This window comes from Oncorhynchus clarkii, chromosome 9 (assembly GCF_045791955.1).
Source record: "Oncorhynchus clarkii lewisi isolate Uvic-CL-2024 chromosome 9, UVic_Ocla_1.0, whole genome shotgun sequence".
Taxonomy (NCBI): domain Eukaryota; kingdom Metazoa; phylum Chordata; class Actinopteri; order Salmoniformes; family Salmonidae; genus Oncorhynchus; species Oncorhynchus clarkii.
Window position 1 is genome coordinate 2,548,200 of NC_092155.1, and position 23,670 is coordinate 2,571,869.

Here is a 23,670-nt window from a genome sequence, read left to right on the forward strand (position 1 = left end):
AACAAATGCAGCTACTTTGATGTGATTCTATCTGACCTGACCATGTAAGCCGTAGTTTTCTAGCTAGCAAGCAAGGGATAAGAACGTTACCAGCCTGCATAGCAATCAAACCAATATAACTAACTAACTGATAGAACTAACAACCAGTCTGCTTCTCTAACAACCTAACTGATAGAACTAACAACCAGTCTGCTTCTCTAACAACCTAACTGATAGAACTAACAACCAGTCTGCTTCTCGAGCAACCTAACTGATAGAACAAACAACCAGTCTGCTTCCCTAATAACGTAGCTGATAGAACTAACAACCAGCCTGCTTCTATAACAACCTAACTGATAGAACTAACAACCAGTCTGCTTCTATAACAACCTAACTGATAGAACTAACAACCAGTCTGCTTCTCTAACAACCTAACTGATAGAACAAACAACCAGTCTGCTTCTCTAACAACCTAGCTGATAGAACTGACAACCAGTCTGCTTCTCGAGCAACCTAACTGATAGAACTAACAACCAGTCTGCTTCTATAGCAACCTAACTAATAGAACTAACAACCAGTCTGCTTCTATAGCAACCTAACTAATAGAACTAACAACCTATGTTCAACCTTCCATACTGTTCAACCTTCCATACTGTTCAACCTTCCGTACTGTTCAACCTTACATACTGTTCAACCTTCCATACTGTTCAACCTTCCATACTGTTCAACCTTCCATACTGTTCAACCTTCCATACTGTTCAACCTTCCATACTGTTCAACCTTCCGTACTGTTCAACCTTCCATAATGTTCAACCTTCCGTACTGTTCAACCTTCCATACTGTTCAACCTTCCATACTGTTCAACCTTCCGTACTGTTCAACCTTCCATACTGTTCAACCTTCCATATTGTTCAACCTTACATACACTTGGAAATGACTTATCAATGGACAAACAATGATAATAAACATAATTCTCATTCACTGTGAGGTTTACCAACTCAGAGACGTATGGCCTCTGTTCTATGATCACACCAAGCACACTCTCATTTCCATTTCTCATAGAACACTGATGAGAACGTGTCCGCTGGAGCTGTTGACTTCTTCCATCTCAACTTTCTCCTTCCGGTTCCTAAGAGAGTGACAGCACAAGACTTGAAGAGCAAAAAGAAACACAACACATAACAGTATTAACAATGTGGTAAGCTATACATAATTATATGTGTGTGCAGCCTTATGTCTCTCCATCTGGTGTCGGAGGTGAAAGTGTTTCTCCTGACAATTGGCACGAGAGGATGTAGACTATGGCTCTTTACTATTATTTTTTATTTTTTATGTCACCTTTATTTAACCAGGTAGGCCAGTTGAGAACACCTTTATTTAACCAGGTAGGCCAGTTGAGAACACCTTTATTTAACCAGGTAGGCCAGTTGAGAACACCTTTATTTAACCAGGTAGGCTAGTTGAGAACACCTTTATTTAACCAGGTAGGCCAGTTGAGAACACCTTTATTTAACCAGGTAGGCTAGTTGAGAACACCTTTATTTAACCAGGTAGGCCAGTTGAGAACACCTTTATTTAACCAGGTAGGCCAGTTGAGAACACCTTTATTTAACCAGGTAGGCCAGTTGAGAACACCTTTATTTAACCAGGTAGGCCAGTTGAGAACACCTTTATTTAGCCAGGTAGGCCAGTTGAGAACACCTTTATTTAACCAGGTAGGCCAGTTGAGAACACCTTTATTTAACCAGGTAGGCCAGTTGAGAACACCTTTATTTAACCAGGTAGGCCAGTTGAGAACACCTTTATTTAACCAGGTAGGCCAGTTGAGAACACCTTTATTTAACCAGGTAGGCCAGTTGAGAACACCTTTATTTAACCAGGTAGGCCAGTTGAGAACACCTTTATTTAACCAGGTAGGCCAGTTGAGAACACCTTTATTTAACCAGGTAGGCTAGTTGAGAACACCTTTATTTAACCAGGTAGGCCAGATCACCTTTATTTAACCAGGTAGGCCAGTTGAGAACACCTTTATTTAACCAGGTAGGCCAGTTGAGAACACCTTTATTTAACCAGGTAGGCCAGTTGAGAACACCTTTATTTAACCAGGTAGGCCAGTTGAGAACACCTTTATTTAACCAGGTAGGCCAGTTGAGAACACCTTTATTTAACCAGGTAGGCTAGTTGAGAACACCTTTATTTAACCAGGTAGGCCAGTTGAGAACACCTTTATTTAACCAGGTAGGCCAGTTGAGAACACCTTTATTTAACCAGGTAGGCCAGTTGAGAACACCTTTATTTAACCAGGTAGGCCAGTTGAGAACACCTTTATTTAACCAGGTAGGCCAGTTGAGAACACCTTTATTTAACCAGGTAGGCCAGTTGAGAACACCTTTATTTAACCAGGTAGGCCAGTTGAGAACACCTTTATTTAACCAGGTAGGCCAGTTGAGAACACCTTTATTTAACCAGGTAGGCTAGTTGAGAACACCTTTATTTAACCAGGTAGGCCAGATCACCTTTATTTAACCAGGTAGGCCAGTTGAGAACACCTTTATTTAACCAGGTAGGCCAGTTGAGAACACCTTTATTTAACCAGGTAGGCCAGTTGAGAACACCTTTATTTAACCAGGTAGGCCAGTTGAGAACACCTTTATTTAACCAGGTAGGCTAGTTGAGAACACCTTTATTTAACCAGGTAGGCCAGTTGAGAACACCTTTATTTAACCAGGTAGGCCAGTTGAGAACACCTTTATTTAACCAGGTAGGCCAGTTGAGAACACCTTTATTTAACCAGGTAGGCCAGTTGAGAACACCTTTATTTAACCAGGTAGGCCAGTTGAGAACACCTTTATTTAACCAGGTAGGCCAGTTGAGAACACCTTTATTTAACCAGGTAGGCCAGTTGAGAACACCTTTATTTAACCAGGTAGGCTAGTTGAGAACACCTTTATTTAACCAGGTAGGCCAGTTGAGAACACCTTTATTTAACCAGGTAGGCAAGTTGAGAACACCTTTATTTAACCAGGTAGGCTAGTTGAGAACACCTTTATTTAACCAGGTAGGCCAGTTGAGAACACCTTTATTTAACCAGGTAGGCTAGTTGAGAACACCTTTATTTAACCAGGTAGGCTAGTTGAGAACACCTTTATTTAACCAGGTAGGCTAGTTGAGAACACCTTTATTTAACCAGGTAGGCTAGTAGAGAACACCTTTATTTAACCAGGTAGGCTAGTAGAGAACACCTTTATTTAACCAGGTAGGCCAGTTGAGAACACCTTTATTTAACCAGGTAGGCCAGTTGAGAACACCTTTATTTAACCAGGTAGGCCAGTTGAGAACACCTTTATTTAACCAGGTAGGCCAGTTGAGAACACCTTTATTTAACCAGGTAGGCCAGTTGAGAACACCTTTATTTAACCAGGTAGGCCAGTTGAGAACACCTTTATTTAACCAGGTAGGCCAGTTGAGAACACCTTTATTTAACCAGGTAGGCCAGTTGAGAACACCTTTATTTAACCAGGTAGGCTAGTTGAGAACACCTTTATTTAACCAGGTAGGCCAGTTGAGAACACCTTTATTTAACCAGGTAGGCTAGTTGAGAACACCTTTATTTAACCAGGTAGGCCAGTTGAGAACACCTTTATTTAACCAGGTAGGCTAGTTGAGAACACCTTTATTTAACCAGGTAGGCCAGTTGAGAACACCTTTATTTAACCAGGTAGGCCAGTTGAGAACACCTTTATTTAACCAGGTAGGCTAGTTGAGAACACCTTTATTTAACCAGGTAGGCTAGTTGAGAACACCTTTATTTAACCAGGTAGGCCAGTTGAGAACACCTTTATTTAACCAGGTAGGCCAGTTGAGAACACCTTTATTTAACCAGGTAGGCCAGTTGAGAACACCTTTATTTAACCAGGTAGGCTAGTTGAGAACACCTTTATTTAACCAGGTAGGCCAGTTGAGAACACCTTTATTTAACCAGGTAGGCCAGTTGAGAACACCTTTATTTAACCAGGTAGGCCAGTTGAGAACACCTTTATTTAACCAGGTAGGCCAGTTGAGAACACCTTTATTTAACCAGGTAGGCTAGTTGAGAACACCTTTATTTAACCAGGTAGGCCAGTTGAGAACACCTTTATTTAACCAGGTAGGCCAGTTGAGAACACCTTTATTTAACCAGGTAGGCCAGTTGAGAACACCTTTATTTAACCAGGTAGGCTAGTTGAGAACACCTTTATTTAACCAGGTAGGCCAGTTGAGAACACCTTTATTTAACCAGGTAGGCTAGTTGAGAACACCTTTATTTAACCAGGTAGGCCAGTTGAGAACACCTTTATTTAACCAGGTAGGCCAGTTGAGAACACCTTTATTTAACCAGGTAGGCTAGTTGAGAACACCTTTATTTAACCAGGTAGGCTAGTTGAGAACACCTTTATTTAACCAGGTAGGCCAGTTGAGAACACCTTTATTTAACCAGGTAGGCTAGTTGAGAACACCTTTATTTAACCAGGTAGGCTAGTTGAGAACACCTTTATTTAACCAGGTAGGCCAGTTGAGAACACCTTTATTTAACCAGGTAGGCTAGTTGAGAACACCTTTATTTAACCAGGTAGGCCAGTTGAGAACACCTTTATTTAACCAGGTAGGCTAGTTGAGAACACCTTTATTTAACCAGGTAGGCCAGTTGAGAACACCTTTATTTAACCAGGTAGGCCAGTTGAGAACACCTTTATTTAACCAGGTAGGCTAGTTGAGAACACCTTTATTTAACCAGGTAGGCTAGTTGAGAACACCTTTATTTAACCAGGTAGGCCAGTTGAGAACACCTTTATTTAACCAGGTAGGCCAGTTGAGAACACCTTTATTTAACCAGGTAGGCCAGTTGAGAACACCTTTATTTAACCAGGTAGGCCAGTTGAGAACACCTTTATTTAACCAGGTAGGCCAGTTGAGAACACCTTTATTTAACCAGGTAGGCCAGTTGAGAACACCTTTATTTAACCAGGTAGGCCAGTTGAGAACACCTTTATTTAACCAGGTAGGCCAGTTGAGAACAAGTTCTCATTTACAACTGCGACCTGGCCAAGGACTATATCTGTTCTTAGGTCTGCATTTTTTGAAAGGGGCATGCTTATTTAAGATGGTGAGGAAGGCACTTTTGAAGTACAACCAGGCATCCTCTACTGACGGGATGAGGTCAATAGCCTTCCAGGATACCCGGGCCAGGTCGAAATTCAAGTTGCACCCTCCTCGGCCTTGCTATCTCACTTTTATTTGAATGTTAACTGGTATAATAATAATATAGCAATAAAGAATCAGAAGAAATATAACCCCCGATAACCAGTACAACAGGCTTTCACCAGCTTCTCTGTTCTATCCCCTAATAACCAATACAACAGGCTTTCACCAGCTTCTCTGTTCTATCCCCTAATAACCAATACAACAGGCTTTCACCAGCTTCTCTGTTCTATCCCCTAATAACCAATACAACAGGCTTTCACCAGCTTCTCTGTTCTAACCCCTAATAACCAATACAACAGACTTTCACCAGCTTCTCTGTTCTAACCCCTAATAACCAATACAACAGACTTTCACCAGCTTCTCTGCTCTATCCCCTAATAACCAATACACCAGGCTTTCACCAGCTTCTCTGTTCTATCCCCTAATAACCAATACAACAGGCTTTCACCAGCTTCTCTGTTCTATCCCCTAATAACCAATACAACAGGCTTTCACCAGCTTCTCTGTTCTATCCCCTAATAACCAATACAACAGGCTTTCACCAGCTTCTCTGTTCTATCCCCTAATAACCAATACAACAGGCTTTCACCAGCTTCTCTGCTCTATCCCCTAATAACCAATACAACAGGCTTTCACCAGCTTCTCTGTTCTAACCCCTAATAACCAATACACCAGGCTTTCACCAGCTTCTCTGTTCTAACCCCTAATAACCAATACAACAGGCTTTCACCAGCTTCTCTGTTCTATCCCCTAATAACCAATACAACAGGCTTTCACCAGCTTCTCTGCTCTATCCCCTAATAACCAATACAACAGGCTTTCACCAGCTTCTCTGTTCTAACCCCTAATAACCAATACAACAGGCTTTCACCAGCTTCTCTGTTCTATCCCCTAATAACCAATACAACAGGCTTTCACCAGCTTCTCTGTTCTAACCCCTAATAACCAATACAACAGGCTTTCACCAGCTTCTCTGTTCTATCCCCTAATAACCAATACAACAGGCTTTCACCAGCTTCTCTGTTCTATCCCCTAATAACCAATACAACAGGCTTTCACCAGCTTCTCTGTTCTATCCCCTAATAACCAATACAACAGGCTGTCACCAGCTTCTCTGTTCTATCCCCTAATAACCAATACAACAGACTTTCACCAGCTTCTCTGCTCTATCCCCTAATAACCAATACAACAGGCTTTCACCAGCTTCTCTGCTCTATCCCCTAATAGCCAATACACCAGGCTTTCACCAGCTTCTCTGTTCTATCCCATAATAACCAATACAACAGGCTTTCACCAGCTTCTCTGTTCTATCCCCTAATAACCAATACAACAGACTTTCACCAGCTTCTCTGCTCTAACCCCTAATAACCAATACAACAGACTTTCACCAGCTTCTCTGTTCTATCCCCTAATAACCAATACACCAGGCTTTCACCAGCTTCTCTGTTCTAACCCCTAATAACCAATACAACAGACTTTCACCAGCTTCTCTGCTCTATCCCCTAATAACCAATACAACAGACTTTCACCAGCTTCTCTGTTCTATCCCCTAATAACCAATACAACAGGCTTTCACCAGCTTCTCTGCTCTATCCCCTAATAACCAATACAACAGGTTTTCACCAGCTTCTCTGCTCTAACCCCTAATAACCAATACAACAGGCTTTCACCAGCTTCTCTGTTCTATCCCCTAATAACCAATACAACAGGCTTTCACCAGCTTCTCTGCTCTATCCCCTAATAACCAATACAACAGGCTTTCACCAGCTTCTCTGCTCTAACCCCTAATAACCAATACAACAGGCTTTCACCAGCTTCTCTGTTCTAACCCCTAATAACCAATACAACAGACTTTCACCAGCTTCTCTGTTCTAACCCCTAATAACCAATACAACAGACTTTCACCAGCTTCTCTGTTCTATCCCCTAATAACCAATACAACAGACTTTCACCAGCTTCTCTGTTCTAACCCCTAATAACCAATACAACAGGCTTTCACCAGCTTCTCTGTTCTAACCCCTAATAACCAATACAACAGGCTTTCACCAGCTTCTCTGCTCTATCCCCTAATAACCAATACAACAGGCTTTCACCAGCTTCTCTGTTCTATCCCCTAATAACCAATACAACAGGCTTTCACCAGCTTCTCTGCTCTATCCCCTAATAACCAATACAACAGGCTTTCACCAGCTTCTCTGCTCTATCCCCTAATAACCAATACACCAGGCTTTCACCAGCTTCTCTGTTCTATCCCCTAATAACCAATACAACAGGCTTTCACCAGCTTCTCTGTTCTATCCCCTAATAACCAATACAACAGACTTTCACCAGCTTCTCTGCTCTAACCCCTAATAACCAATACAACATACTTTCACCAGCTTCTCTGTTCTATCCCCTAATAACCAATACACCAGGCTTTCACCAGCTTCTCTGTTCTAACCCATAATAACCAATACAACAGACTTTCACTAGCTTCTCTGCTCTATCCCCTAATAACCAATACAACAGACTTTCACCAGCTTCTCTGTTCTATCCCCTAATAACCAATACAACAGGCTTTCACCAGCTTCTCTGCTCTATCCCCTAATAACCAATACAACAGGCTTTCACCAGCTTCTCTGCTCTAACCCCTAATAACCAATACAACAGGCTTTCACCAGCTTCTCTGTTCTATCCCCTAATAACCAATACAACAGACTTTCACCAGCTTCTCTGCTCTAACCCCTAATAACCAATACAACAGACTTTCACCAGCTTCTCTGTTCTATCCCCTAATAACCAATACACCAGGCTTTCACCAGCTTCTCTGTTCTAACCCCTAATAACCAATACAACAGACTTTCACCAGCTTCTCTGTTCTATCCCCTAATAACCAATACACCAGGCTTTCACCAGCTTCTCTGTTCTAACCCCTAATAACCAATACAACAGGCTTTCACCAGCTTCTCTGCTCTAACCCCTAATAACCAATACAACAGACTTTCACCAGCTTCTCTGTTCTAACCCCTAATAACCAATACAACAGACTTTCACCAGCTTCTCTGTTCTAACCCCTAATAACCAATACAACAGACTTTCACCAGCTTCTCTGTTCTATCCCCTAATAACCAATACAACAGACTTTCACCAGCTTCTCTGTTCTAACCCCTAATAACCAATACAACAGGCTTTCACCAGCTTCTCTGTTCTAACCCCTAATAACCAATACAACAGACTTTCACCAGCTTCTCTGTTCTAACCCCTAATAACCAATACAACAGACTTTCACCAGCTTCTCTGTTCTAACCCCTAATAACCAATACAACAGGCTTTCACCAGCTTCTCTGTTCTAACCCCTAATAACCAATACAACAGGCTTTCACCAGCTTCTCTACTCTATCCCCTAATAACCAATACAACAGACTTTCACCAGCTTCTCTGTTCTAACCCCTAATAACCAATACAACAGGCTTTCACCAGCTTCTCTGTTCTAACCCCTAATAACCAATACAACAGGCTTTCACCAGCTTCTCTGTTCTATCCCCTAATAACCAATACAACAGGCTTTCACCAGCTTCTCTGCTCTATCCCCTAATAACCAATACAACAGACTTTCACCAGCTTCTCTGTTCTATCCCCTAATAACCAATACAACAGACTTTCACCAGCTTCTCTGTTCTATCCCCTAATAACCAATACAACAGACTTTCACCAGCTTCTCTGCTCTATCCCCTAATAACCAATACAACAGACTTTCACCAGCTTCTCTGTTCTATCCCCTAATAACCAATACACCAGGCTTTCACCAGCTTCTCTGTTCTAACCCCTAATAACCAATACAACAGGCTTTCACCAGCTTCTCTGTTCTATCCCCTAATAACCAATACAACAGGCTTTCACCAGCTTCTCTGTTCTAACCCCTAATAACCAATACAACAGACTTTCACCAGCTTCTCTGTTCTATCCCCTAATAACCAATACACCAGGCTTTCACCAGCTTCTCTGTTCTAACCCCTAATAACCAATACAACATACTTTCACCAGCTTCTCTGCTCTATCCCCTAATAACCAATACAACAGGCTTTCACCAGCTTCTCTGTTCTAACCCCTAATAACCAATACAACAGACTTTCACCAGCTTCTCTGCTCTAACCCCTAATAACCAATACAACAGGCTTTCACCAGCTTCTCTGTTCTATCCCCTAATAACCAATACAACAGGCTTTCACCAGCTTCTCTGTTCTATCCCCTAATAACCAATACAACAGGCTTTCACCAGCTTCTCTGTTCTATCCCCTAATAACCAATACAACAGGCTTTCACCAGCTTCTCTGTTCTATCCTCTAATAACCAATACAACAGACTTTCACCAGCTTCTCTGTTCTAACCCCTAATAACCAACGGAAACTAATACATTCTTTTTTTTAAAACTAGGCAAGTCAGTTAAGAACAAATTCTTATTTTCAATGACGGCCTAGGAACAGTGGGGTTAACTGCCTGTTCAGGGGCAGAATGACAGAGTTGTACCTTGTCAGCTCTGGGATTTGATATTTTCGGTTACTAGTCCAACGCTCTAACCACTACACTCTAACCACTGGGATACGCTGCCGCCCCTACATTCTAACCACTACACTCTAACCACTACACTCTAACCACTAGGCTATGCTGCTGCCCCAAAGCTTTTCTCCTTGAACCACTAATTATATTGGATAACATTTGTGTTTAAATCTACTTGTAAATATGCATTAAAAACCTAACTAAAATGACCTCTTTCAGGCTATTGGCAATGTAAAATCTTTGCCAGGAAATGGACAGTAGTTTCCCAATGACCCTCCAGACTGTTTCTTTTATAAGGAAGTACTTCCAGATGTTAACATGTGTATTATGAAGTAAACAGTTATTTAACATGGTGTAGACTGCATCACTCATTCCCTCTATATATTAACACATTAGATTAAGGCCAAAGGTTTTGAGAATGACAAATATTAATTTTCACAAAGTTTGCTGCTTCAGTGTCTTTAGATATTTTTGTCAGATGTTACTATGGAATACTGAAGTATAATTACAAGCATTTCATAAGTGTCAACGGCTTTTATTGACAATTACATGAAGTTGATGCAAAGAGTCAATATTTGCAGTGTTGATCCTTCTTTTTCAAGGCCTCTGCAATCCACCCTGGCATGCTGTCAATTAACTTCTGGGCCACATCCTGACTGATGGCAGCCCATTCTTGCATAATCAATGCTTGGAGTTTGTCAGAATTTGGAGGTTTTTGTTTGTCCACCCACCTCTTGAGGATTGACCACAAGTTCTCAATGGGATTTAGGTCTGGGGAGTTTCCTGGCCATGGACCCAAAATATCAATGTTTTGTTCCCACTTAGTTTTCACCTTTGCCTTATGGCAAGGTGCTCCATCATGCTGGAAAAGGCCTTGTTCATCTCCAGAAGTTGTTGTGTTCTTAGGCAAAATTGTGGATGAGCCCACTCACTTGGCTGAGAAGCAACCCCACACATGAATGGTCTCAGGATGCTTTACTGTTGGCATGACACAGGACTGATGGTATTTGAGAGTGGGGGTATATCCCTGCGAGATCTGTAAAAAAAGGACAGAAGTCCCAGTTGCAGTGAGTTTTTTTTTAAAGACGAGAGTTCTAGAAAATAGTGAGTTAAAAAACAAAAATAAAATAGGATAGGATATTTGAACACTGTTTGATTTACGTGTAGTAGCAGTATCATATTGAGAGATGATGTATCAATAATAGAGATATTTGAGGAAGTACCGGAATAGGACATGAAGTCCTGTCCGTATTCTCCAGTAATAGATTCACAGAAGTCTATGGTATCGGTTCTAATACAAGGTATTAAGTGCCGTGACCAATTAATTATTATCCGGGGAAGAGTGTAGTGCTATCTTAGGAAATAGTTAATAGAAGGTGTGTATGATAGACGTGAAGAAATCTAAAACACCCTGAACTCCTGTTGGGAGTGTTTAGGGAATAATAACTAGAGGCATGGCGACCAACAGACCTGTTTCTCCCTGTAATATAGAGATAGCGGAATTTAATAAATGCGCTGAAAGAAGTGCACGAGCATTCTACCAATTCAGCTGGAATATGGGAAAAATTTAGCAAATTAGAGAAAATTGGACAACATTTTCCTGCTGACGGAGAATTCAAATCAAATAAATAATTCAGGGAGGCAATTATGACTTGGCACAAGGACATAAAACCAGAATCAAAAGCTCAATATACCAGTGTTTAGATGTCAGCATTATATCAACAGAAAATGCGTAACGATAAACCCAGAAAGTGTAACACCAGAACACTAATACAGAAAGACTGGGGCCATAGAGAATATCACTAACTATAATTTCAATGACCATACCCATTACCTTCTGGTGTAGACCCTCTAAACCAAAGAAACATGGCGGAAAGCATCAAAGCATAGGGAGACCGAGTGTTTTAGCTGTGTGGCTATTTGGCCATTGGAAAAGGGAGTGTAAAGTGGGTGTGGTCATTGGAAAAGGGAGTGTAAAGTGGGTGTGGTCATTGGAAAAGGGAGTGTAAAGTGGGTGTGGTCATCGGAAAAGGGAGTGTAAAGTGGGTGTGGAACTGTATTCAGAGGAAATGCTGCCAGGCAAGCGTTTGCATCATTTTCAAAAGATCAACAACTACTCGTTTTGAGGTTAGCAAGAATGGAACTTTCACCTAGCGGTGTCTCTGTTCCATCGATATACATAGAGATTAAAGTTGTGAAGGAAGACGTATGAGATAACGTTTTACCTAACTGTTCAGTAAAGGCCAGGGATTAAATATTGTGGGATTCCTTGCGATGAGAAATTGGCTAAATTTGCCGCAGGAAAACATATTTTGGGTTGAAGATTCTAAACGCCAGGGGAACGGATTCTAAAGGTAACACATTTAAATATGGCCAAACATTCCTTGCAAAATGCAGGAGGCCTTAGGGTTTATTTAAATCATGGGACATTTTATGTGGTTTTATTTTTAAATACATTTACGTTTCTTATTCTGGAATGGGATTCTAGAATGGACGAAAGGGTGGAGGGGTCACGAGGAATTAGCATTGGGGTTACCAAACCTAAAAGGAACTTATATATTTTTTTATGTGGTATGATGGAGAACCACATGGGGAAAAGGATCGGTGGTGAGATAATATGGCCGTGTTGTGGGATTTATAGGATGAAATGTTTTGAAGAGGTATTTAAATGGTTTCTGAAGGACAGGCAAAGAAAGGAGGAGGAAACATCTGAATGGTGAGGAAAAGCCTTGAATATTAACAATTCCTAATGAAGAATGATCAAGTTCATTATGAATTAAATAGACGGTTCATTATATAATTCACGAGAAACACCAGTCTCTATCCAAATTGTACCATTACTTTATGAGATACTACCATTTCCTTAGGGAGTTATAAAGAGTTGTGATTCTAAGTTGATTAGTTAAGTGAATCGGTTTATTTTTGAAATTTCACCAGAGGGATCGTGGAATTCTGCGAGGGGTTAGGGTGCCATCTTCATGATCTGGTAACTCTTCCTAGAGCTCGCCAGTAGAATAAGGGAGTACGGACTCATTTAGAAAATGTTTTTTAGCAGTAACATCATGTTATGCTTTTTGACATTTGTCTTATAGATGTTATTAAGAAAATGTCATAATTCATCATATAGTCAATGTTTGTCTAGTTTCCTGAAACAGAAATGAAATTAACTTAACTGTTGTTATGATCTGTGCTTTTTTGAGGTTATCATGGAAGGTGACATCAGATCGTGTTTTAATGCATGAATTTTTGACCACAGACAGTGTGTGTCAACCTCAAAACCCTCCCTAACCGGCTGAAGGAAGAGCGACAAAGGCTCTGAGAGACAGTGACTTTTACCACTCTGAGTCCGGGCCGTAAACCAGGGCCGGGGTGCTGAGAGCGTGGAGAGAGAGAACAAGCTCAGGTGAGAGACTCGTGTACGTGGGGGAAACGGAAGTATCTCCTTGGATATTAAAATCGGGACATTATCAAGGGCCATGAAATGTGACGGGCAAAAGTTTACATGTGCCTTTGGGAAAATTAACTGTAAATGACATCTGAACAAGACACGCCAGAATGATAGGTGCAGGGCGACGGAAATGGGAGGGGGTATACGCCCTGCTAACTATTTAAACTGGGAATGCATTGAGATCCTGATCTTTCTTGACCAGGCCACTCATGACAGGACAACAGGGACAAAAGGGGGGGCTGTAATGAGAAGAGTTATGACCGGCAGTAAAAGGTGGTTTATAAATGTGTGTTCTCACAGGGACGATCGAAGTTGATAAAACTGGAATTGGAGCCTTAGTCTCAAAGTGAGCGCTGAGGTCAGTCATTCCAGATTCTGGTTGGGATAAATTATAAAATGTTTTCGTTGTGATTGGGATACAGCGAGAGAGAATTGCTAAAGCACGATGAGGGGTGGATACGCTGCTAACATTTATGCGGCCGAGAAACGTATCTCTCAGTGTCATGATGAAGGGAGGTGGTTTGTGTGGGGGAATCACTGGACGCCCTCGTGGGATCTAACCCATACTCTATCATTACATCTAACCCATACATCTAACCAATACTCTATCATTACATCTAACCCATACATCTAACCCACACTCTATCATTACATCTAACCCATACATCTAACCAATACTCTATCATTACATCTAACCCATACATCTAACCCATACTCTATCATTACATCTGACCCATACATCTAACCCATACTCTATCATTACATCTGACCCATACTCTATCATTACATCTAACCCATACATCTAACCCATACTCTATCATTACATCTAACCCATACATCTAACCCATACTCTATCATTACATCTAACCCATACTCTATCATTACATCTAACCCATACATCTAACCCATACTCTATCATTACATCTAACCCATACATCTAACCCATACTCTTTCATTACTTCTAACCCATAACACACAATACTCTATCATTACATCTAACCTATAACACGCTATACTCCTCTATCATTACATCTAACCCATAACACACTATACTCTATCATTACATCTAACCCATAACACACTATACTCTATCACTACATCTAACCTATAACACACTATACTCTATCACTACATCTAACCCATAACACACTATACTCTATCACTACATCTAACCCATAACACACTATACTCCTCTATCATTACATCTAACCCATAACACACTATACTCTATCATTACATCTGACCCATACATCTAACCCATACTCTATCATTACATCTAACCCATACTCTATCATTACATCTAACCCATACATCTAACCCATACTCTATCATTACATCTAACCCATACATCTAACCCATACTCTATCATTACATCTAACCCATACATCTAACCCATACTCTATCATTACATCTAACCCATAACACACTATACTCCTCTATCACTACATCTATGTGAGAATGCTGTTCATCGACTACAGCTCGGCATTCAACACCATAGTACCCTCCAACCTCGTCATCAAGCTCGAGACCCTGGGTCTCGACCCCGCCCTGTGCAACTGGGTACTGGACTTCCTGACGGGCCGCCCCCAGGTGGTGAGGGTAGGCAACAACATCTCCTCCCCGCTGATCCTCAACACTGGGGCCCCACAAGGGTGCGTTCTGAGCCCTCTCCTGTACTCCCTGTTCACCCACGACTGCGTGGCCACGCACGCCTCCAACTCAATCATCAAGTTTGCGGACGACACAACAGTGGTAGGCTTGATTACCAACAACGACGAGACGGCCTACAGGGAGGAGGTGAGGGCCCTCGGAGTGTGGTGTCAGGAAAATAACCTCACACTCAACGTCAACAAAACTAAGGAGATGATTGTGGACTTCAGGAAACAGCAGAGGGAACACCCCCCTATCCACATCGATGGAACAGTAGTGGAGAGGGTAGAAAGTTTTAAGTTCCTCGGCATACACATCACAGACAAACTGAATTGGTCCACTCACACAGACAGCATCGTGAAGAAGGCGCAGCAGCGCCTCTTCAACCTCAGGAGGCTGAAGAAATTTGGCTTGTCACCAAAAGCACTCACAAACTTCTACAGATGCACAATCGAGAGCATCCTGGCGGGCTGTATCACCGCCTGGTATGGCAACTGCACCGCCCTCAACCGTAGTAAGGCTCTCCAGAGGGTAGTGAGGTCTGCACAACGCATCACCGGGGGCAAACTACCTGCCCTCCAGGACACCTACACCACCCGATGTCACAGGAAGGCCATAAAGATCATCAAGGACAACAACCACCCGAGCCACTGCCTGTTCACCCCGCTATCATCCAGAAGGCGAGGTCAGTACAGGTGCATCAAAGCTGGGACGAGAGACTGAAAAACAGCTTCTATCTCAAGGCCATCAGACTGTTAAACAGCCACCACTAACACTGAGTGGCTGCTGCCAACACACTGACACTGACTCAACTCCAGCCACTTTAATAATGGGAATTGATGGGAAATGATGTAAATATATCACTAGCCACTTTAAACAATGCTACCTTATATAATGTTACTTACCCTACATTATTCATCTCATATGCATACGTATATACTGTACTCTATATCATCGACTGTATCCTTATGTAATACATGTATCACTAGCCACTTTAACTTCTTGACCATACTTGAGACGCAGACGTCTCAAGTAGGCACCTGGAAATGCAAATGCGCTACGCTAAATGCTAAATGTACTCGTTACAACTCAAACCTTGATCAAAATTCACAAGCAGGGTATTGAATTAAAGCTACACTCGGTGTGAACCTAGCCAGCAAGTCAGATTTTTAAAATGCTTTTCGGCGAAAGCATGAGAAGCTATTATCTGACAGCATGCACCCCCCAAAATGCTAGCACGACACGTAAACAACAGATTTTGCGGTAGCCGGCGCTACCCAAAACGCAGAAATAAAATATAAAACATTCATTACCCTTGACGAGCTTCTTTCTTGGCACTCCTATATGCCCCATAAACATCACTATTGGGTCTTTTTTTCGTTTAAATCGGTCCATATATACCCAAAATAGCTTTGTATGGAAGCTGTGTCATTCAGAAAAAAACATCGTTTTTAAACGCTGCGTAATTTTTTAAAATAAAAAAAGTCGACGATAAACTTTCACAAAACACTTCGAAATCCTTTTGTAATCCAACTTTAGGTATTAGTAAACGTTTATAATCTATCAAAATGATTACAGGGCGATGTGTATTCAATAGGTCCTCGCTTGCAAATCAATGGCTGCCAATGTCTTCATTAACAACATCCGGGTGAAGACTGGGAAAATGGATGCCAGATAGATGGATTTTCCAACAATTAATTCAATTGAAAATGACGACAATGGCGACACCGTGTGGAATTTGTATGAATTGCAGGCAGGTCGATATTAAATTCTGTTCTCTTTTAACAACTCGTGGAAGTGACTTATGGAAAATATTTTTAGCTTTCAGAGAGCAGTTTTTCTTGCGTTTTTCAATGAAACACACGATCTGTTATAGTCACAGCAGTGATTTAACCAGTTTTAGAAACTTCAGAGTGTTTTCTATCCACACATACTAATCATATGCATATACTATATTCCTGGCATGAGTAGCAGGACGCTGAAAAGTTGCGCGATTTTTAACAGAATGTTCGAAAAAGGAGGGGGTAGAAGTAAGAGGTTTTAAACTATGCCACTTTGTTTACATACTCATCTCATATGTATATACTGTACTCGATACCATCTACTGTATCTTGCCTATGCTGCTCTGTACCATCACTCATTCATATATCCTTATGTACATATTCTTTATCCCTTTACACTGTGTACAAGACAGTAGTTTTGGAATTGTTAGTTAGATTACTTGTTATTACTGCATTGTCGGAACTAGAAGCACAAGCATTTCGCTACACTCGCATTAACATCTGCTAACCATGTGTATGTGACAAATAAAATTTGATTTGATTTGATTTTGATCTAACCCATAACACACTATACTCTATCATTACATCTAACCTATAACACACTATACTCTATCATTACATCTAACCCATACATCTAACACACTATACTCTATCACTACATCTAACCCATAACACACTATACTCTATCACTACATCTAACCTATAACACACTATACTCTATCATTACATCTAACCCATAACACACTATACTCTATCACTACATCTAACCCATAACACACTATACTCTATCACTACATCTAACCCATAACACACTATACTCTATCATTACATCTAACCCATAACACACTATACTCTATCACTACATCTAACCCATAACACACTATACTCTATCACTACATCTAACCCATAACACACTATACTCTATCATTACATCTAACACACTATACTCCTCTATCATTACATCTAACCCATAACACACTATACTCTATCACTACATCTAACCCATAACACACTATACTCTATCATTACATCTAACACACTATACTCCTCTATCATTACATCTAACCCATACATCTAACACACTATACTCTATCATTACATCTAACCCATACATCTAACACACTATACTCTATCACTACATCTAACCTATAACACACTATACTCTATCACTACATCTAACCCATAACACACTATACTCTATCACTACATCTAACCCATAACACACTATAATCTATCACTACATCTAACCCATAACACACTATACTCTATCACTACATCTAACCCATAACACACTATACTCTATCACTACATCTAACCCATAACACACTATACTCTATCATTACATCTAACCCATAACACACTATACTCTATCACTACATCTAACCCATAACACACAATACTCTATCACTACATCTAACCCATAACACACAATACTCTATCACTACATTAACCCATAACACACTATACTCTATCACTACATCTAACCCATAACACACTATACTCTATCACTACATCTAACCCATAACACACTATACTCTATCACTACATCTAACCCATAACACACTATACTCTATACATACAGTGTTGAGTTCCCTCAAGATGATGGAACATGGATTAGTGATCCACACTTCCATGTCAGGTGTTCGTGCCTATCAGGTAAAATGGAGGAGATGGGGAACAAAGAGAAAATGACATGACTTGGGAACACCTCTCGGGAAACCTGGCGCCTAAATGGGAAGACTGGGTGAAAGCACGAGGAAGCATCATTAGGGCTTTATAGTCCGGCAGGAAAGTGTCCTGGAGGCATAGAGTCAGGTGAAGAGAAAGTGGGAATTGTCATGGTTTCAGGCTTTGGTTGTCATGCATATATAATTATGCATAGCTTATCACATCGTTAACACTGTTATTTTTTTGTGTTTTTTGTTGCTTTCCAAGTCTTGTGTTTTGTGTGTCGTTTTGTTGCTTTCCAAGTCTTGTGCTGTCACTCTCTTAGGAACCAGAAGTGGGAAGTGCAGAAACTGAAAGCTGCTCCATCTGTCATTGAACGAGACGGCCGATTCAGCTGGAATTACATTTTGTTGTGTGATCATAGTTCAGAGGCCATAAGTCTCTGAATTTGTTCACCTCACGGTGACTGTTCATTGGTTGTTCATTTGTTTGTTTGTTTAATTAATGTTTTATAATAATTTGTTAGGTTTTATTCATGTTTTATTATCATTGTTTATACATGTATTAGTAATTTCCAAGTTCATATGAGTTGAACATTAGGATGCTATTGTTCAAGACGAGGGACTGTTGGGTTCCACATTTTGAACATTGAGATATTAATTAAACGAAAGAAGCATAGAATCCAAGGAGAAAAAGACTGGGCCTCTGTAGAAAAACAGATAGCTGTGGAATGGGTTGGAATGAGTTGGAATGAGTTGGAATGGGTTGGAATGGGTTGGAATGGGTTGGAATGGGTTGGAATGGGTTGGAATGAGTTGGAATGGGTTGGAATGGGTTGGAATGGGTTGGAATGGGTTGGAATGAGTTGGAATGGGTTGGAATGGGTTGGAATGGGTTGGAATGGGTTGGAATGGGTTGGAATGAGTTGGAATGGGTTGGAATGGGTTGGAATGGGTTGGAATGAGTTGGAATGGGTTGGAATGAGTTGAGGGAGTAGAGCAACGGTTGAGATAGGGGAGACAGATGGACATCTGTTGACTCGGGGACAGAGGGGTTGAAATAGGGGAGACAGATGGTCGTCTGTGGACTAGGGGACGGAGGGGTTGAGATAGGGGAGACAGATGGTCGTCTGTGGACTAGGGGACGGAGGGGTTGAGATAGGGGAGACAGATGGTCGTCTGTGGACTAGGGGAAGGAATGGTTGAGGTCAGGAGGTGAGGTCAGTTCCTCTTAAGTTAGTAATCAGGGTTTAGTATCTGGTTACCTTCTTCCTGTTGAGCATAAGATGTAACGATTGGAGACAAGAGGGAGTGTCTTAAGTGGGACATAAATATCTGGATGGAACAAATGTTGGGTTGTCTGATTACAGCTGTACAGAACCTTTGGGAATAATTAAACTTGGTTAAAGCTTCTCTAGTGTCCGTGGGTTATTTACTCTGAAAAATAAGAACCTAACACAGGTAACCATGGAAGAACAATGATTCCAAGCACCACCCTCCTTTTCAAGCTTCCAGTCTGTTATTCGAACTCAATCACCATGACAGAGTGATCTCCAGCCTTGTCCTCGTCAACACTAACCTCTGTTAACGAGAGAATCACTGACATAATGTCAGCTGGTCCTTTTGTGGCAGGGCTGAAATGCAGTGGAAATGTTTTTGGGGGATCAGTTCATTTGCATGGCAAAGAGGGACTTTGCAATACATTGCAAATCATCTGATCGCTCTTGATAACATTCTGGAGTTTACCCAAACTGCCATCAAACAAACTAAGGCAGCAGACATTGTGGACTGTAGACTGTAGACTGTAGACTGTAGACTGTAGACCCATACAAGCTGTGTAGCTCTCGTAGTAGATCAACTGTATGTTCAGAAACACAAAGACTCCATGTCTAATCTAAAAATTACAATGTTCTCATAGAGTGAAAATATATATACATATTTTAGTATTCAACCGTATTTTTAAAAATATTTTTTTTTGTTTTTACAGTATTTTATAAATAGATAAGACAGCATTAGAAGAAAGGATAATTAGCTAAATAATTATTATTGAAATAACACATCTTCAAATAAAGGAACTGGAACAGTAAAGAACTGAATCAACATGGTAAACACACAGCAAACACAGGAACAATATGTGGGGATGGAAGATGGGTTTGGAAAAGTGTTATGTGAGTGAACAAAAATGTAATGGTTGCAAATCCCAGAGCCCATGTTTGTGAGCAGGAGTGAGAGAGAGCTTTCCATTTTGTGCAGATGAGGGATATACATTTTAAAATAAATTATTAATATAGTTTATTTATTGTCCTATCATGACACTCACCTGATGGACCCACTAAGGAGGAGTTCTTATCTGGTTTACAGGCCTACTGTAAGTAGCCTAGACACCCACCTGATGGACCCACTAAGGAGGAGTTCTTACCTGGTTTACAGGCCTACTGTAAGTAGCCTAGACACCCACCTGATGGACACACTAAGGAGGAGTTCTTACCTGGTTTACAGGCCTACTGTAAGTAGCCTAGACACCCACCTGATGGACCCACTAAGGAGGAGTTCTTATCTGGTTTATAGGCCTACTGTAAGTAGCCTAGACGCAGCCAAATCAGAATGGTGAGTGTGGTCAGAGACCTAGAGCAGCAAGATCCCTTATGATTCTGAGCTGCCTGGCAGGGTTGGTCCTACGAACCCCGCTGATGGGAGAGCACAAATTACAAGGACATTCTCAAAGCTGCTAATGAGAACCTTGATGACCTTGTACCTAGCCGGTGGGGATTCCGGTGGGGTGCCCCCAGCCATGCAGTGGCTGTGCTGGCAACACTAGCTGCAGTAACCCATGGGCAGGGGGTCACACTCAGACAATCAGAGACGGGTCAAGCTATTGTGGCCCTGGTGGCATAAAATCATCAAAAAGTCTGACTGCAGAGATGCTTGGGGAAAAGGTCACAATGGGGGGCCTGTGTGTGTTTCAGGGGACAGGGGTGAATCTGATCTCCTTTTACTTGACAATGGTCACAACGGGGGGCCTGTGTGTGTTTCAGGGGACGGGGGTGAATCTGATATCCATCACCTAGGACTTGACAATGGTCAAATCTCACATTTTTGGCATATGGTACTGTATTCATTAGTGGTAGAGTATGGAACTGTTTAACATATAGAGCTGATGGTTGTTATGGTACTGTATTCATTAGTGGTAGAGTATGGAACTGTTTAACATATAGAGCTGATGGTTGTTATGGTACTGTATTCATTAGTGGTAGAGTATGGAACTGTTTAACATATACAGTTGATAAACAGTTGAAGTCGGAAGTTTACACACACCTTATCCAAATACATTTAAACTCAGTTTTTCACAATTCCTGACATTTAATCCTAGTAAAAATGAGGATCACCACTTTATTTTAAGAATGTGAAATGTCAGAATAATAGTAGAGAGAAGGATTTATTTCAGCTTTTATTTCTTTCATCACATTCCCAGTGGGTCAGAAGTTTACATACACTCAAATAGTATTTGGTAGCATTGCCATTAAATTGACTAACTTGGGTCAAACGTTTTGGGTAGCCTTCCACAAGCTTCCCACAATAAGTTGGGTGAATTTTGGCCCATTCCTCCTGACAGAGCTGGTGTAACTGAGTAAGGTTTCTAGGCCTCCTTGCTCACAAATGCATTATCAGTTCTGCCCACACATTTTCTATAGGATTGAGGTCAGGGCTTTGTGATGGCCTCTCCAAAACCTTGACTTTGTTGTCCTTAAGCCATTATTCCACAACTGGAAGTATGCTTGAGGTCATTGTCCATTTGGAAGACCCATTTGCGACCAAGCTTTAACTTCCTGACTGATGCCTTGAGATGTTACTTCAATATATCCACATAAATGTCCGATCTCATGATGCCATCTATTTTGTGAAATGCACCAGTCCGTCCTGCAGCAAAGCACCCCCACAACATGATGCTGCCTCCCCCGTGCTTCACGTTTGGGATAGTGTTCTTCGGCTTGCAAGCCTCCCTCTTTTTCCTCCAAACTTAACGATGGTCATTATGGCCAAACAGTTCTACTTTTGTTTCATTAGAAACAAACAAAAAGCCCGATCTTTGTCCCCATGTGCAGTTGCAAACCGTAGTCTGGCTTTTCTATGACGGTTTTTGTAGCAGTGGCTTCTTCCTTGCTGAGTGGCCTTTCAGGTTATGTCGATATAGGACTTGTTTTACTGTGGAAATAGATATTTTTGTACCTGTTTCCTCCATCATCTTCACAAGGTCCTTTGCTGTTGTTCTGGGATTGATTTGCACTTTTCGCACCAAAGTACGTTCATCCCTACGAGACAGAACACGTCTCCTTCCTGAGCGGTATGACGGCTGCGTGGTCCCATAGTGTTTATACTTGCGTACTAATGTTTGTACAGATGAACGTGGTACCTTCAGGCGTTTGGAAATTGCTCCCAAGGATGAATCAGGCTTGTGGAGGTCTACAATTTACAATTTGCCCCCTCTATGATGTCTTGGCTGATTTTCTTTGGATTTTCCCATGATTTCAAGCAAAGAGGCACTGAGTTTGAAGGTAGGCCTTGAAATACATCCACAGGTACACCTCCAATTGACTCAAATGATGTAAATTAGCCTATCAGAATCTTCTAAAGCCATGACATAATTTTCTGGAATTGTCCAAGCTGTTTAAAGGCACAGTCAACTTAGTGTGTGTAAACTTCTGACCCACTAGAATTGTGATACAGTGAATTATAAGTGAAAATAATCTGTCTGTAAACAATTGTTGGAAAAATGACTTGTTTCATGCACAAAGTAGATGTCCCAACCGACTTGCCAAAACTGTAGTTTGTTAAGAAGACATTTGTTGAGTGGTTGAAAAACGAATTTTAATGACTCCAACCTAAGTAAACTTTCGACTTCAACTGTACTTTACATTAACAAAATGCTCATTGCAATTTAAATGTATATATGTCGTTGTTGTCTTCTCTGTTGTAATCTGATCCGTCTGCTGGAGAGTTCATCAGAGTCTCTCTGGTTGTGTTTCCCCGAAGATCAAAGCCTTTCGTTGTTGTTAGAATGGATACTTCAGAGTACCATTCGGAAATGTTCTCATAGATAGATATTTCGGCGGTTGTCTGTATCCTCGTTCTAGGTTCTCTCTGTGGTAACAAAGGATTTTCAAAAGATCATTCTATAGAATGGAGAGAGAGAGAGTTTCGGTATTTATGGGGGGGGTCATAAACCGGTGGGGGGGGGGGGGGGGGGGGGGGAAGAGAGACAAAGGGGGTTTTCTGACCATCACCCAACAGGGCAAAGTCTTTGCAGAAGCTACAATCTATCTACAATATTAAAGCTGATCTACCCCCTAGAAAATAAAGGGATCACAGC

At 41.2% G+C, this 23,670-nt stretch overlaps 1 protein-coding gene and 1 long non-coding RNA gene across 2 annotated transcripts in view; both read left to right on the forward strand.

The window, feature by feature from the left end:
• LOC139415767 (butyrophilin subfamily 1 member A1-like) overlaps positions 1-23,670 on the forward strand; it is a 32,578-nt gene that overhangs the window by 4,766 nt on the left and 4,142 nt on the right. The gene's annotated exons all lie outside the window — the stretch shown is intronic.
• On the forward strand, positions 1,048-19,079 carry LOC139415770 (uncharacterized). Its single transcript, XR_011635013.1, has 3 exons — positions 1,048-1,177; positions 13,013-13,159; positions 18,571-19,079. It is a non-coding gene; the product is annotated as an uncharacterized lncRNA (long non-coding RNA).